Here is an 18,859-nt window from a genome sequence, read left to right as displayed (position 1 = left end):
TACTACTTGTTATTATGAAAATATATGGAACCTTCACAGTATATGGTCATTTGACTACTTGCTTAAAGGCATGAATATAAAATGGGATTGTATTTTTCTTCCTGTATGAAGTTTTACAAACGGCTATACATAATTAAATAAATTCAGTAAAATAATCGTAACTGAAAAGTAAAAGCAGAGTAAAAAATTGTAAACGATTTCAATGAAGAAATTATTTGAAATAATTGGCTAACTTTTTTATATGAATGTAGCGACAAGGGAGGTATATGACATCAGTACCCTAACCACCAAAGTACCTAACCTAACAAAGTTAAGAATTACATAAAAAATATATTAAAGCGTAGACTATAATTCATTTAGAAGAAAAATGAGTAATTAAAAAAATTATGCCCTTATTTTTATTTCTACCTAGTCTCCTATAAAATCAGAAAAAAAATTTTGCACCTGCTTGAAAATAATTAAAAAATATGATTAAACTTTTTTGATTGTATTACAGTATTCAGAAATTTGTGTGCTGGTTGGCAATTCACTAAACATGGTAATGGATCAAATGAAAATATAAAATGGATTAGAACAAGTTTTATTTGAATTAGAATATTCTGTTGGTATTTATCAGTGAACTGAACAACATTAAAATAAATTTAGGCAAAAAATTTGAAACAGGATTGGTTGATTACACAATACAACAGCTTTACAAAAGATTTCTTTATCAGGTTACAATTGAGAGAACCAGAAATGAATGCAGTTAACTACAACTGACGTCCAGGAAAAATTTTGAAACATAGGAAACAAAAATAAATTTTAAATTAACTTTAATAAATAAAAGATAATTTCTTATTATTATAAACTTTTGAGAAATAAATGAAGAATATATCTTCAATAATGGAAAATATTTGTAGAAGTGATAATTGGCTTTTATTTCTAGAATTTTCTAGAGAATTACAGAAAAAAGAAATTAAACAACATAGATGTGAAAATGTGTGGATGTCCAATAAGAGTTAGTTCAATGATTTTGTATGAAAGAAGATTCTGATTGTTCTAGTGGGGAGGATAACACAATTATGATCTGAAAAAAATAAAAAGGAATAACTATATTTTAAATATGATATAACTGCACATTGTTTTTTCTATTCTCTTAATACAGTTTCAAAAAAATATTTCCTGTTTCAGCAATTATAATTAAAGTATTCGACACATCAAACTTTAAAATTTGATATTTCATGGGAGATATTCATTGTACTAACGTATTTGTACTTATTTTCAGTAGACAAAGGTAGTGAAGCGCAAGATAAAACATGTCTATCCAGATGCAATATAAAAATAGGCAATTCCTATAAAATTATTGAAAATATTAATACATTTTATAGCATTTTGTTCAATAAAATTAATTTTAGTTCCTACATACAATTCATCAGTAATTAATTTTATAAAAGTTTTTCCATGTTGATGTATCCATTTCAAAAAAAAAGATTACATCAACCCTGTTTTTTTTTTAATAAACAAATTTTGTAAAATGTACGATTATTATTTATATATAATAGATATTAAATTTTAAAAAAAATCATTAAAAAACAAAATTATGGTAGTTCAATAAATAAACTGTAACAACGTGCTTTAAACAACCACGTTAAATTTTCCTTTTCATTAAACTGTAAATTAAGAAAGAAATGTTTAATTTAAAACCGATATATTAAAAAAAATAATAAATCTATGTTGCATACAATAAAATAAATGTCCCTCACTTAAAATAATGTCCTAAATTGTGTGGTTTTCTTTTCTAGTAGATTGTTCAAAGTTCCATTCCACACGAACGACATGCATACAGCAACGTATACGACGCAACTGAAAGTATACGACGGTCTTTTACTGCGTATGACGTTCAGAAACAACTGAATTCCCGTTCTGTGTCTCTGATTGGTCAATCATATCGGAGTTGTGTAGTCGCTACTCAAGCGCTCCCTCATGACGTATCTTATCCGTACACAGTTAAAACAAACAACTATAGACAATAGACATAAGAATTGAAAAACAAGTTAATTACATTTCTGTGTTTCTGATTGGTCAATGTTATTACAGTTGTTTAATCTTTCTAATGAATCCCTCCTGACATAACTTCTCAGTAATTTTCAATAAATAGTCACTTTAAAATATAATAAATTTAAAATAAAAAGAAGGAACTAATTTAAAAACAATTTTTTTTTTTTTGCCTTTACTCATATTAAAATATTATTTTATAAAAAAAATTACGTCTTCAGAATTGCCGATGTAGTCGAAAATTAACAGAATTTTTTTTGCAATAATAATTAACAGAACTGAACTTTTGTTTTTCTTAACTTTTTCTTCTTCTGAACTTTTTCTTAACTTTTTCAGTTGAGAAAAAAAATTTGGTAGTATTATGTTCTCTAAGACAGAATAAGGTATTAATTTGTTAATTAATATCAATGACAATTGCTAAATATAAAATGAATTTTGTTATAAATTAATTTCGAGACATGATGTTTTTTATTAAATGGTATATATTAGGTCCGGTCTTTGCTAACACCGAAGGTTTCACACAAAAATTCTCCCTATATCTAACTTCAATTAGACGATGTACTCAAATCATTTTTGATCGTGTCTCTAAACGCCAAAAATACTATCCTCCTGCTAACAAAACAAGTGTTGACTGCAACAACGACAGTTTTGTCCTACAGTTCAATTTACTTAAAGTCTTGATTTACTTAAAAATCAAGAAGCACATTTACAAAGTTAGTAAGCCTCTAATAAAAACATACCCTTCTCTCTGCTCTGATCCGTATTCGGCAGTGAGGTCACTGCCTATCATAGACAATGACTTGAGACCTTTTACATTTCTGATGCACTTTGACCTGACAACAACAGATTCTAAAATGACTCAACTGTCATTTCTGACTAAAAGCTCGTTTCGCCTGTGCTATTCGGCATTTTATATCGCTCCTGCTTCGTCCATCTTCAGTAATTTTACTTCCCAAATAACAGAATTCTTCTACCTCCATAATCTTTTCCTATTTTTATATTCAGTTGTCCATCTTCATTATTTCTAATCCGACGTCAGATTCACCATCTGTTGTCGAATTACATTCGCAAACGGTGAGGAGAGTGTTTAACACATAAATGCATTTATTTGGGTGTGGTAGTTTTTGCCCGTAAAATGTAACGGTTTTTTTTATTTTACAGAATGGATGAGGGTGCGCGCGCAATGCACACGGAGTCATCGCGCACTCTGATTGGTTGACAGAATGGTGGGAATCTTAAAAAAAAAATTCGCTATCGTCGCCTCCCGGTGCAAACGCCACGACAACCAGAAACATCCTCGAGATACGTCTAAATTTTTATTCACACACACACAAACACATATATATATTTGTAAAACGTCACAAGATGGTCAAAGTATACTAATATATACTTCATTTTTCATGAAAAATCCCGATTCGTCAGTACATGTCTCTTTGTGGTCAGGTGTATACTTGTTATATTAATTATATTATATATATATATATATATATATATATATATCGAAGTTTTGGAAAAATTCAGTACTTTTTAACAGGATCCGAATTTTGGAAGAAAATTTCAAATATCTCGAAAACGGTCGGTCCTAGCGCTCTGAAAAATTTTCTCAACCCCCCTGGACGATAACCCCATCCGCTCCCAGTGGTTCCCATCAGATGTTAATATTTGCAAGCGCCCCCGTGGCGCCGTTCGGAAATTGGGGAGGGGGTGCGATGGGGTGCCTCCGTAATATCTCGGCAACCGTTCGTCTGATTTTTACGATTCAAACGGCGCAAGTATCGGTAGGTCGAGCGCTAAATGTTTAACGAATCTGGTACACACTTGATCGACCGGATCTTGGTTATCCGGAAATTAATTCGTTTAGCCCTATGTTTTGATTGCACTCGCCCGACGTAAAACGTACCGATCCGATCTTTCGCTGAATACGCTCAAACCTGTGCGCTAGCGAAGCTGTAAACTATATACTTATCAAGACTGAAAAGTGGAAAATAAAATTATTTTAAAACACCGTTTAATTAAATTAAACGAACTAACATTAAAAAATAATTTTAGGACGGTATCTCAGAATGGATTTGACAAGCTTTAACGGTCATATGTACCATTATGTGAAAGTCATAGCTTCCTAATCAAAATTTGATGTTTTTGACAATTTTTTCTTATGCGTGATGAAGGCCTAAAGAGTGGGGGTTCAAATACGCATAAGAAAAAATCGGCAAAAACATCAAATATTTAATTTGAAGCTATGACTTTCACATAATGGTACATATAACCGTCAAAGCTTGTCAAATCCATTCTGAGATACCGTCCTAAAATTATTTTTTAATATTAGTGCGTTTAATTTAAGAGTGGTGTTTTAAACATTTTTTTAGATATTTTTTATTTATTTATGCGATTGTTTTTGTTCATAAAGTAATGATAAAGTAATAATTATAACCAAAAAGAAGGCGCTTGAATGTACCGATCACTGGGGGAAAATCCCGATTCGTTAGTATCAATTTCTAGAATTAAATTTCTTATTTAACTTTCATTATATCAATATTTATCATTCAAAAAAATATTTTTACACAAGAGGTAATCAGTTTTGGACACCAAATAATCCAATTTCGAGGCGCCACCCGCCAGGTCAACCCGTTTGAAAGGGCTAGATGCGGAGAGTGTGCCATAGGCATGCCTCTGCAGCTAGTGTATTCGCTAAATTGGGGCGACGGAAGCGAAGAAGATATATAATCACCGAATCCTTCTTAAAAAAAAGTGTACTTCGAAAAAAGCGTGTTCGCGCGCACGCACACATTTTTAAATCAATATTACAGTTTCTGTACAAGATTGATAAAGCATTTGAAATGCGGTTATAAGTGTTATATACAGAGTAATATTTAAGAACGGAAACTGCTTTATACTGCATACCTGAAAGATCTTTGGAGGGAGAAAGAAATGAGGTTCACCCCCGGTTAAAAAATCTGCATTATGTTGGGTTTTTAATTTTTTCCGCCATATTGAATCAAACTTAACTTTTAAATAGGAAGGTTGACGTATGATGCATGATTTCGGTTTAAAATTTTACAAGAAAAACAGTGGTGAACGCCGTTTTTCTGTTAACGCCTTCGTTATCTAGTTTTAAGCATTCAAATTTGGAACGACGGAAAAATCGTGTTAATAATAAAACGCGATGCACAAATAATTTTATTGCATTTTCCATTCATAATGCAGACAATAGCAAAGCTGTATTATTGGTAACAATAAAATAACTAATAATTAACAACGAAACGACAAATTATATCGACTGAAATTATTTTCAAATTAAAAATTAACTTCCTCTGCTAATATCAGCTGATATTTGTAAAATGAAACAAATCGGCTGGAAATACTTAATTAAAAAATCTGATGTGGACACCACATGACTTCCTTGTACGCCTATTAAATTACATATACACATTTTTTTAAATGAAAAGTACATAGAATTTTATTTTAATTTAAATATATTGTTTATTAATAATTAATAACCTCCGATTGTAAAAAAAATTACAATAAATATTATTAAATTTTATGTACTTTATGTGCCATGACGAATTTGATTAAAGCAACTGATTAAGGCCTTAGGCCAATCGGCTACAGCAGCTCTCCGGTATATTGCGTAAAAAATGTATAAAGATGCGCGGGAGAAAAATGAAATATATATTAGTATACTTCGACCATCTTGTGACGTTTTACAATTACATATATGTGATTGTGTATGTGTGAATTAAATTTTTTTTTCTCTAATTATTATAGTCCCACTGTTAGTATGTGACGGCACACCTACAATACAATATTTATATATATATTTGAATGTCATTGTGTGTGTGTGTGAATAAAAATTTAGACGTACCTCGAGGATGTTTCTGGTCGTCGTGGCGTTTGCAACGGGAGGTGCCACCCGCCACTCCAGGACTCCGACGGGGCTCGTGCACCAGGAGGTGGCGTGTGCGCATGTGTTCGCGTGCGTGCGTTGACGGAGTGGCACGGATATGTTTAGCGTTCGACTGAAGAATCGACCGACCGTCGCGGACGTACCTCGAGGATGACCGTGGTCGTCGTGGCGTTTGCACCGGAAGGCGACGATTGTGATTTTTTTTTAAGATTCCCACCATTCTGTCAACCAATCAGAGTGCGCGATGACTGCGTGTGCGTTGCGCGCGCACCCTCATCCATTCTGTAAAAGAAAAAACAGTTACATCTCAAGGAAATACACAATTGAAAGTTTGATAAAACATTAACAAAATGAATGTTACAGAACTTCACAAAATGTAACTTTTCACTTTTTCCCTATTTCCCTTTCTTCTTTTTCCCCTTTTTCCCACACGTAAATCAGGTTGGGTTAAAAATGACATTCTCATTGTATAAATCGTCACAACTATACTATCCAAAAAATGCTCCCGTTAAAGCCCATCAAGGCTAAGAATGGGTGGTGGTGTGTGGCGGGTGTCTTCCCCTACGGTGTTGGGATGTCTACAAAATGACAATAACCATTTTTTTTTTAATTCCAAAAAGTTGTTCAATATTATTATTTTAACTTTAATGAACTTTTTATCTTATAGAATTTTAATCAAATTTCCTGACAGATCACACGATTTAAAATTGGCTAGTTTCGGCTTGACGTCTGTACGTACGTATCTCGCATAACTAAAAAAACGATTAGCCGTAGCACGTTTAAATTTTGGATTTAGGATTGTTGTATATATATATATATATATATATATATATTACAAATTTAACGAAAATAATTTATTTTTATCGTATTTCATCCGATATAGTTGTAATATCTTGTAGTACATTACACTGAAGTAAGCTCCTCTTCAGTGATTCCAAGCTTTTTATTAAAAGTGTATGTTGCAATAATTTACTTGCTGAAAAGATGTTTAATTTACATCAACGAAAATAACGATTAAATATTTCAATCAAAATGTATATATTTTGAAATTAATATCTACGTAAGAGTCGATTATCCGGTAATTGTTACTTAATTTATTTTTTAAAGCGATTACGTACATATTAATATTTTTATTTCACATATTTCATTTATAATATCCGATTATTCGATAGAGTCGTGGCACCTTGTATTGTATTGCATTGAATATTTTCAGAATATCTTCAGCGATTCTAGGCTCTATAATTAAAAAACTCGGTTAAAGAATATACTTTACTTATTTTAACCAAAATAACAGTTCAATATTTACATCGAAATAGGAGCAGTATCTTTGAGATTAATGTCTACGTTACACTCGATTATCCGGTCCTTAATACGTAATTTATTTTAAGAAAGTTGTGTATGTGTAGGAATATATTTATTTTAATATTTTAAGAAATAATCAATTTTTAGCATCCGATAGATTCGAGGCGCATTTTAATTTATTATACTGTAATTTATTCTACTTTGGTGGTTTCTATAATAAAAAATTATTACATTTATTTTAACGATAATCTTTTAGTAATTTTCAAGTAATACAAAAACCTCGGGTTCAAACTTCACTTTGCTTTCTATGAAAGTAATGATTCTAATAATGGACCTAGATGCATGAAACTACCGGCTATTGTTCCAGGGAATTGCAAAGTTCCCTTTCAAAATTGCGTTATAATTGGCCTAGGATGCACCGTTTTCGAGATACGCCCTTTGTTTTATTTACGAGGTGATGAATAATTAATAAAGAACTAACAATGATTTTTAAGTTTAAACTGACATTATAGTCATTTAATAATGATTATTGTTTACATTAAAAAATAATCAATGATATATTATACTATCGCTGAAAGTAATGATGACCAAACATCATAATAAAATTTACACTTAATGATGGTGATTGCAGTTAAATTTCACGATGTAAGATCGGATTCGACGAGAATATAATAGTAAAACAGCGGTTCCCTTTGTAGTTGAAAAATCATTATTAATTGTGTCGGGGGGGGATCCTCATGACAGCATCAAACTATTCAATGAATAAAACACCTTAAACATATATTTACTATGAATTTTTCAATAAATCAACTGTTTTAACATGTAAATTTAACGTGAACACACATTCATCATTGTGAGTAGCCGTTCTTTAATGTATCGAATAAACCCGTGAAAAGAGACCCTCAGGTTCAAACTTCATTTGATTGTTGATTATTTGTTGTAATTTTGGGGGGCATCTCAAACCCGTGTTTTACTATGTATTTTACGGTAAATCCAGCTTGTAAATTAAAAAATTTCTCATTGGAATTATAAAAAAAAAAATGTTAACGGTAAATTAAAATTTTACCTCGGATCCAAAGATTTTTTCCAATCAGAAGAAAAGTGGCAACGTTGTTTTTAGTAATAAAAAATTACGCATATAGAATTTTATTTAGAAAATACGAGTACATAATCGTAAACCAGCCGATTATAATTCACCTGTAATTTTACTGTGATTACCTTCAACATAATAATACACAAAAAATTAAAACACTTTCAATATTATTATTTTAGTTAATAATTAATTAATCATTAATTATTCATATATGTATTAATTATTCATGTATATATATATATATATGTAACATTTTATTTATAATTTACTGAAAAGCTTTTTTCTAATAACTTTTCCTAGTATTTTCTGAACTCTAATAGCTTGCGCCATCCGACGGAATACACACGGAAAAATGAAGGTTTCATTTTTCTTGTTGAGGAAAGATTAAAACATTTTACTGTAACCTGTGCCATCTGACTAAATATAGACAGAACGTAGACAGAACCTAATTTTACTTTTTTTTTTAACCTCCGAGACCACCGTTAGGTATGGTTTCATAGGATGAGATGAATGATTTTTAGCGTGTATGAAAATGTCATGTCTGACCGGAATTCGAACCTGAGACCTCCGGACGAAAGGCCGAGACGCTACCACTCGCTCCACGAAGGCCGGCAGTTTACTTTTTTATAAAGTCAACGTAACTTGGCTTGTTGTGGAGATTAATAAAAATGGCGTATTCATTTTGCGGGATGAGAAATATTAAAAACATGTCGGTTAATGAATATTTAATAGTAAGAATAGCTTTTTTCTTTAACAGCCTGGTTGGACCACTTTAGTCATTCTTAACCTTTTGGATTTTTAAGTTTTCTTGATTCGAAATCCTTTTTCATCCTATTAGATCTTGATTTGTTTATCTTTGGCTGAAATTTTACGTTTTTATCCTTCATTTTTTCAGTTTCTTTTTTCTCTTAATTCTCTAGTGTCACATTCAATTCTTTCACGTCTTCTTTCACTTTCCCGATCCAAGCGAGTGGTATTTGCTGTTTCCATAGTTTTTTTTTCTATTATCTGTCTAGTCAATCTATCTTCTGGCATTCTCATCAAACTTCCAAAAAAGGGACTCCTTTTCTTTTTAATCGTGTCAATTATCGATTCTATCTCTTTATAAACCACCACATTCGATAGGATTCGCCACATTTCCTCTTTTTGATATTTTTTTATTTACGCAAGAAAATAGTTTTTATGTTTGTTTTCTTGTGTGTTTTTTCACTCTTATTTTTTTGCAGAGATTAACTCGCTCCCAAACGGGAGTCTTGATCGGTTCGAATCTGTAGGTGGCCGAATCTTCAGAGAAAATTAAAGATATTTTTTTGAAGGCTCCAGCCGGAATATATGAATTTGAGAAATAATTAACAGAAACAATTAATTAAGAGGAAGAATTTTCGTCACATTTTATTAAATTAATCGATAAAAATTATTTAAGACTTTACAAACTAAGGAATTAATAATATTTTCAGATAAAATGGTGATGAATCCAGTCAAATAAAGATCCATGAATGATCTTATGAAAGATTCAAAAGACATTAAGATTCAAATCATGTTAATTATTGAAGATCACGTAAACGAAATTTGTACTTTTTTATTATGACTTTTTAATAATATTTATCAGTATGACAAACATATATATATATATATATATATATATATAGTGTACCAATTCCTCAGATTTACAAAGAACATAAAAATTAATTCTGTTCATATTATATTTTCTTCCTTTAATTTTAATTTTTATTATTTTTATTCTATTATTATTTTTTAAACAATCTTCTTAATGACTATAAAAACATTAATTAGCATTATTAAACATTTATAAAAATTAATCGTTGCTAATTCGTTAAATGTGCAAACCTACCTTATAAAATGCAAAGATTTTCCATAACTGACTTTCAATTGGCTGTTAAATATGAACATATGGACTTAGCACAGAACTTAGCTTAGTAAATGCACTGTAGCTATTATAATCTTGTTATCCATTTATCTACATCGATCAGTTCAGTATAACGCCTACCGCATACCGTTACTTTACCGGTAATGGTCAGTAAACATTGAGATTGTATCATATATATAGTTGTAATTAAATGAATGTGTCATCTTTTTGAAAATATCAACAAACTTGAATAGGAGATCAATGAAAACTGTACGCCTAAAAACTGAAAAGGTGTTAATACCTGGGTTGATTCACATAACATTTTGTTACATCAGTTCAACAATATGTCGCCGATTTACAATTAGTAACACTAATCGTTTAATTTATCCTTTATTACACTGTAATGTTGAATACATAGTTCATCTGTTAGTGACGGTTAATGTGTCCTGTTCATGTCTGTGTGTTAATGAATGAATAAAGAATAACTTAAAAAACTACAATAATACAGTTAGACGTAATACATAAATAATATACACAGTACCGTATCTTAATAACAAACAAGTTAAAATTAATTATGTATATAAATTAACAATAGAAATATAATGTAGTAAAATCATTTAACGGTACATAACTTATACAGAGTGAGCAAAATAAAACCGAACCCGTAATGAAACCCAACACTATTTATGAAAGACTCACACAACTAGAGCGATTAGCGGGTGTATATGTTACTACTGATTATTACTGCAGTTTGTCAGGCGGTTACGTGTCAGTACAGTATACGTTTTGTTGAAGTGCAATCGTGTAAAATGCCTTATTCAATCTAGGAGAGGCTATCCTCTCCTATAGCTATAGGATCCTATAACTATAGGCTATCCTCTCCTATAACTATAGCTATCTATAGTTGAGGCCTATATTCGTTCTGGATCGTTTGAAGAATCACGTCAAGTAGTCGTAGAAAAATTCCCGAATGCCTGTATCCCAGCGATTTAGTTAAAAAATTGCGTACAACAGGTTCGGTTTCAAATGCAAAACGAAATAGGCAACCTTCTGTTAGGACTCTATAGTCCATTGACGATATTGAAAGGAGGACTATTGCCGGTCCAAAAAAAATCACAACGCAAGTTTTCCCAACAATCTGGTGGTAAATACACATCTTGTAAATTCTTCACGAATTAAAATTGAAACCATACCCCGTTACAACTGTGCAGCAGGTGAAGGAGACAGACAAAGCGAAACGACTTAATTATTGAACTGACTTCTCGAAAACATTCTTGGTGGACAGATAGAGTTGTCTGCTTGCGATTTTTTCTTTTAATAATACTTAAAGGAGAGAGTTTGTGCATCTAATCCCCACAATATTGATGAACTGAAGGTGAACATTCAACAAAAATCAACGTAATTGACAACAACGTTTTGCGTCTGACGACTCTCAATATGATCAGTCCCCCGAAGGGGAGTCTTATTCTTTAAGACTTTGGGGGTTGGCGTCCCCACGGGCCTAGCCTCTGCAGCTTTTCTTCCCACTACACACTTAGCTGCAGAATACTTTTCACTATACACGTATGCTACACCAGGTACACTACATGAATTACAACATATACATTTACTCGACTACACAACAACATCCAACACAGTTTTCTCTTTCACTTACACTTGATGGTGTTGCGACATCGTACGAAATGCAACCGTAACCCAAGGTGGGAACTATCGTGCCGATGGGTGAATGGCTCTACGTAGTGAGTCTCGAACGATGTCCTCTGGGCACCAGAGCAAACCCAGTTGTATTTAGCTCTAGCTCCAGTACGCGTGCGCTCTGCTGGAGTGGTTTATTGTATCGCCGGTTCTCGTGGGACCAAAATTTCAGTTCCTACAGCCAATTCTATGGTGGTTGGTGGTCCATCTGAAAAAACCACCACTTTAAGTCTGGTGAAAAGGCCTCGGTCAGCTTCGTCTGATGAGGATAATTTTGCTGCAGCCAATGAAGATGGTGTTCGGTGCAAGAATGTCCGCTTTGTTGTTGTTAAGAATAATCAGGAGGGTGGCTCCCTTCAAAAGGTCTCACCTTTCTTGATTAGTAAATGCATCACAGGATGTATTGGTTCTCCGAAGAACATTAAAAAATTACGTGATGGGACAATTCTGGTGGAGACATATAACGAGCAGAGTCGGTCTTTGTTGCGTCTGACCAATATGGGCGGCATAATCGTAAGTACGGCATGCCACAGGACCCTAAATACCAGCCGAGGAGTGATTTTTTGTCGTGACCTTCTAGAAATGAATTTGAGGGAAATTGCTGATGAACTTAGTACTCAGAGTGTTGTAGAGGTGAAACGTATGATGAAAGGGCAGAACGGAACAGAAGAACCGACGCCGTCCCTTATACTGACGTTCGGTCTTCCTGTTCCTCCAGAGAGGATTAGAGTAGGTTACCTCTCCGTTCGGGTACGCCAGTTAATTCCCAACCCACGGTGGTGTTTCAGGTGCCAAAGGTACGGTCACACTACAACATCTTGCTCGAGATCGGAGATCTGTGCTCGATGTGCTACCGAAGGCCACAGTGACACTAACTGCGAGGAAAGAGAAAGATGTGCGAACTGCAATGGTTCGCATACGGCTCGCTCCCGGGATTGCCCAACCTTTAAGGAAGAGAAGGCGATTCTCAAGATCTGTACTGAGCAGAAACTATCTTTCCCGGCTGCACGCAGGGAGTATAGGAAGATAGACTAACTTACGTAATCTCGTTCAACCTGATATGTCCTTCGCCGCTGCTGCGTCAAAACAGACTGCTACACCTGTTCATGCTCCACAGTGCGAATCCTGCACGGAACTTAAGAAGCTCGTTCAGATGCTTTATGATCAGTTTACTTCGCTTACGGCCACTATTTCCGGGCTGACGAGGATGAGTGAAAAGTCCTGCGTCTCAATAACGGAATCCAGCAGTGTGGTCCGTACAAACGTTCCTACTCCCAAAGTGCTGCCGACAACCACTATTTCCGGGCTGACAAGGGTGAGTGAAAAGTCCTGTGTCACAGTAACTGAATCCAACAGTGTGGTTCATAAAAAAGTTCCTGCTCCTAACGTGCTGCCGGTATGGGCAGAGGCTACCACAGACGGCGGTAAGCCGAATAACAAGGTCCCCACGAAAGTGACCCGCATGGCCACCCCCTCTGGGATGTCAGTAGCGACATCTCGTTCTCATAAATCTCTTCCGCCGTCACCCCATATACTGGAGGATATGGTTGAGGAACCTCCCGACCCAAAGGCGTCGGAGTTATCTAAGGTGAACACAAAAAAGAAAAATAGAATCACTTACAACTGAATTCTATATGGTTTCCTGAGTATATATATTATTTATTATATTTATTATTATTATATTTTTATTTTTTACTTTGTTTTAATTTTATGAACATTATTCAGTGGAATGTTCGGGTGTACGGTCCCGCATTGCAGATATTGGAGTACTGGCGCAGCTGCATGATCCGATTTTCATGTGTTGACACATATCTCAGACCTCCTCGCACAAATACCATCTCCATCATTAATAGAGAGAGTTGGAAGACTTCAATTCCCACCATGTTTTTATCACTTTGTCTGTGATATTAGTTTTGGGTTTTATTTTGTCTTTTTGGCTTGTTTTAGTAAATTTTTATTATATGATTAATGTTACGTTTACACCTTGTATAGCTTATTATTTTGGAGTTACATTACCCTTTTAATAATAACTACCGGGCGATGATAACGCCCAAGCGTTTTTCGCCCACAAATAAAAAAAAAAAAAAAAAAAAAAAAAAAAATATGATCAGTCGAGCACAAAAGTGCATCGATGACCAGGTTGGTCATTTTTAACATCTTTTGTAAGAATGAGTTAAATAAATGCAACATTTAAATTATGACCATTTTATGTCCTTTTTATTTAATTTATCCGTTATCATTCATAAAATTCAATTCCAACATAACCTACCGATTCTGCAACAGTTACGTTACGGGTTCGGTTTTATGCTGCTCATTCTGTATAATCATAATGTTGTATAACAAGATAACAAAAAATAACAATATGCATACTGCCACAATATCATAATAGGAATAAATGCCTAAATCCATGTTTAGACCGAATCATAAATTTCATAATATATAAATCGGTTTACAACCCTTATTTACTTGTAATTACATAACTTAATGATAAAGTTATTACATAACTTAATCTTAATTATTATGTACGTAGCATCGCATAGATCTACGATTTCTTTTATAATGTTGTTTGTGGAGCCGTATGAGTTAAGATGTATCCATCGGCCAGGACAATCATGATGCCGATGGGGGATTACGTGTACATTATCTAGAGTAGGCTAAACCTCTAGATTAATTGTACCTAGCGTTGCATACATCAAGGATTTCTTTGATAATGTTGTGAAGCATTATGCGTCAAGATGCGTCCACTGGCCAGAGCAATAGCGATGACAATGGGAAATTGCACCTAGCATCGCATAGATCTAGGATTTATTTGATAATATTCGTGAAGCCTAGGCGTTAAGATGTATAACCTTTATATCGTTACTAATATAAATAAAGCACGGGAATATAACCCTCAAGCAAACGATTAACAAACCTTTTTAGTGCCTCAATGCAACGAAAAGGAACTTAAATAGCCTAATGCCTATGTAGCCGATAATGTTTGTTTGTATATCTTCTGTGTATATGTATGTTTATGTTGTATGCTTGTACGTATGTCGAATAACAGTCTGTATATTTTATAATAGTACGGGAGCGATATGAAAGTGAAAGAAAATACAATTACATTAATATAAGTACGCATCTTAAAATATACATTAATACAATATTTAAGAAAATATCAATCGACAAACATACGATGAGAGTACAAAACAAATGAAATTACACGATAATAACGAACCATAAATAATAAATCAAATAAAATATTGTTACAGACATTATTACGACCTTGAAAAATATGTTATTACTTATTAACATATATTATTTTAATTCAATCCTTTTCGATCGGTAGTAGATATAGTTTACGTATAGGTCTTTTTGGTAGACCTTTAGCAGTATTTACATCAGCCACCCTCAGTAGATCGTCAGAACCAGGATAAACCGGGTCACAATGCAGTGCTTCCATCGCACGGGAGTGAAATCTTTGTCGGTGATTAAAACTAAATCCCCAATAACAATGGAAAATGTCATTTATTTCGTCGCTGTAAATATTGCAGATAGTCTTTAGACCAACGCTTCCAAATAGACCGAATAAGTTTTTGAATTAGTTACCAGCGTCCTAAACGATCGACTTCAATTTTCTAATATTTGGGCTCAGGCAAGGAAGTAAACGGAGACCAAATGAGAAAACGTCCTGGAGATAGAGGCTCTTCCGCAGTTCCAGCACTGCACGAGGATGTTTAGGGAAAATCTTTTCCTTCAGAAATTCCCAATGAAAATCATACGGATTCAAAGGACCAGTTCTTTCCACGCGCAAAACGATCAGAAAATCGGTTTGAAATGATATTTACGTTAAACGTTTCATGCAGAGAGAACAACATTAGCTGCTGTATGCGGTCTGGCTCCATCCTGTATGTACCACTCGTTTTCTAATCGAAACCCTTTTGTAAGAATCTGAGGAATAAGATAAGATTATCTGAGAATTATCTGAGATTATCTGAGAATAAGATTTTGTAAGATCTTGGAGTCTGATGCGACTTTTCATGAAGCACGTGTGGATGGGGCTTTCGAAAATCCACATGCGTTTCGTGAAAGTTGCGTCATACTCCAAGAATTTCAAGTCGTGGGGTAATAGGACCATTCTTTTTTGGACAGTGAACACGTTATCTAAACATGCTGCGTTATAATTTTGTTTCTCGGTTGCAAAAGGGTTTCCATTATAAAACGAGTAGTACATAAAGGATGGAGCCAAGCCCAAAACGCACATTTTGTTCATTAACAACCTCGTCAAGGTGCCTCATCTGAAATCGAGTTCACCGAAAAAATTTTCGAATGGCCTGGCAAAAAGCAATACGGTTAATCCAGTCGCGTTCGTTTACCTGCTGTACGACCATCATTTTATAAGGATGAAAGACGTGTAAAATTCTCCTTACAGTTCGAACAGATATTTGTAACGCAGCAGCGTGTTTAAGAACTGAGCGACTGGAGATTGTGTAACTGCGTCTCACCGTTTCAATATTTTCATATATTCGAACGCTTGGTGGTCTACCTGGTGATTTCTTCTTCAAAGCTGAGCCGGTAGCTCGAAAATTGGACACCAGTACTGAATTTTCTTCTTATCGGGTACTGTGGCGTGTCGACCTAGCCGAAAGTGTGAACGAAATAATCGCTGCATGTTGACAAAAGAATCATCATTTGCGATGGTAACCGCTCCGTGCCGTGATTGTAATTGAAATGACAAGACATCCGCTACAAAATGACGTGCTGACACTATACCCTGTACTATTAGCGCTCCACCAGCAGCGGTGGGAAATCGGGGAATTATTTCAGTCGGATTCTGTATTTTAATACGAACTACCTTCCAGTGGCAGTTCGTAGCTAAAATTACTGAGGGTGCTGCTACAGAAAATATTTTTCTGGGCCTTTTCGAGGCCACGGTTAAATTTGATGTAAAATAAAAGAACTGAAAAAAAGCTATTCTAATTGTCGAACCTAATTCGACACTATCACATTCAAGAATATGGTACACGGTTTTTAAGCGCTTAGGCATAAAAAACCGTTAAAATATCAAAACAGGTAACATTTTTTTGTACTATTAGACAATAACATAATAGAATGACCGCTTAAAACGGTGCTTGATTTAAATTTCTATGTACACAGCAACAAATACATAATTAGTTTTTACTAATTACCTTCTCTTTTATCCTTCCAGGATGTTTTTGGGCTGATTTAGCGATCAAAGAGCACTTGCTTTCCGCCATCTTCTGATCGCTACTGAAAAAACAACTAAACTGCTTTCATATTCCTTCCACCGACTGAACTGGAAAAGAGAACGATCAAGAAACGTTCCATACACACGCGGAGTAAAAAAAACTACCTTTCACCAGCACTCCAAGGTCGTCACTGCGGGAGCGACACTGCTCTCTCTCCGTCGCAGCCTTGCGTACAGCTTCCTATGTGCGCATGCGCAAAACAGCCAAATACCACGCTGCTGGAACTATTAAGCTCACAGTTCCGTGAAAAGATGTTTGTATCTTTTTCATAAACTGGGGGATGACTATTGATATTAAGTTTAAGGATTATATATTGTACAAGTATAAAGAAAGAATTAAAGAAAAAAGGACGTATTATATTAAATGTTATCGATAATATCAAGTGGAAATAGGAGGTGCTGCGGTTTCACAGTGCCTATACGCGAGCCGCCACTGCTACCTTCCGTCCCAAAGACTGCAAATACAATATCTAATTTTATATCTAATTCTCTGTATATTTGGACTTAAATAATTAGCATTGTAAAAAATAAATAAAGAAAATAAAAAAAGTTGACAACACTTTTTATACTTTCATGGCATTGGTTATTCTGACATTTAAATCGAAAAATCGATATTTTCTTAATTTCTTCTGTCCATCACCCGCAAAATCACGTCCTATGAAATGTTTTAGAGATAAGATATTTTTTGTATTAAAATGTCTGTAAAAATTAAAAAAGCTTAAAAATATAATCTATAATGTTACAGAGTACGGATATTAAGTTAAAATTCTTTTTAAAAAATGAAATTTAAAGATATATATAATGTTAATAGATAATCAGAAATTGTTAATGGAATATAAATCGTACTTTATATAAGTTACAAACCTTGTTTATTTTGAGATCCCTCTCAAATTTGATGCAGCTCAGTGTGGGTCGGGTCCTCTCCATCCTGGAGTCTTCGCTCAGAGGTGAGCCTGGTTCACTTTTACTTGGAATCTTTGCTCGGGTGTGAGCCAGGCGCAGTAAAAATGACTGAAGATAAATTGATGAAAACTTGTATACATGTTCATATGGTGTAAGTGCTGAAAGGATTTTTTAAATTCCGAGTTTAAAGGGTTAAAATGAAGTAACAATGAAATATACTATTTTCTTTTCTTTTTTTTTAATTTCTGGGAAACAAATGTCGATACCAACTTGATTTTTTGTGTGTGAAGTCTTTATAGATTTTTCAAAATTCAACCTTGAGGAGTGAAGAAAAGTAAAACATTTTGTTCAATGGCTGAAAATTTCTCCCATTTCCAAATATACTAAACGAGATATTAACTCTATTTGGAAGTGAAAATACTCTTCAGATAATTAAAAACCATTTTCGGTTTTTTTTGTATTTCAATTTAATAAGGAATGCGATGATGTACGGCGTGGCGGATCAACCAACTTAGCCACAGCCACTACCACTGTTACTGTATGGCGACGTCACTGGCAGAAACTGCCTCGGGTTACTTACATTAAAAATTTTAATAAAATTTTTGTGTTTTTCGGATAACGTTGAAAACCGGACAAAATACATTTTTACCCGTACGAAGGACGAGTGAAAATGCAAACTACGTATTTGAATATTTTTGTATTGAGATATTCAGCAAAACTAAAAGAAGAATAATTTACAATAAAATAATAAAATACTTTTCATTAATTGAAATTTTTTATTTGATCGAATAAGCGTAATTTTGTTACATTTGG

General features: G+C 33.8%; 1 long non-coding RNA gene across 1 annotated transcript in view; it reads left to right on the top strand.

The window, feature by feature from the left end:
• The window catches only part of LOC142329024 (uncharacterized), a 29,836-nt gene extending 12,046 nt beyond the window's left edge, over window positions 1–17,790 (top strand). Inside the window, exon 3 of the long non-coding RNA XR_012757403.1 lies at window positions 17,084–17,790. This is a non-coding gene — a long non-coding RNA (uncharacterized LOC142329024). The remainder of the gene's footprint in view (window positions 1–17,083) is intronic.
• The last annotated feature ends 1,069 nt before the right edge of the window (window positions 17,791–18,859 follow it).

This window comes from Lycorma delicatula, chromosome 8 (genome assembly GCF_047948215.1).
Source record: "Lycorma delicatula isolate Av1 chromosome 8, ASM4794821v1, whole genome shotgun sequence".
In the NCBI taxonomy this organism is placed as follows: Eukaryota; Metazoa; Arthropoda; class Insecta; order Hemiptera; family Fulgoridae; genus Lycorma; species Lycorma delicatula.
The sequence above is the reverse complement of the archived record's forward strand: the minus strand, read 5'-3'. Positions and strand labels throughout refer to the sequence as shown.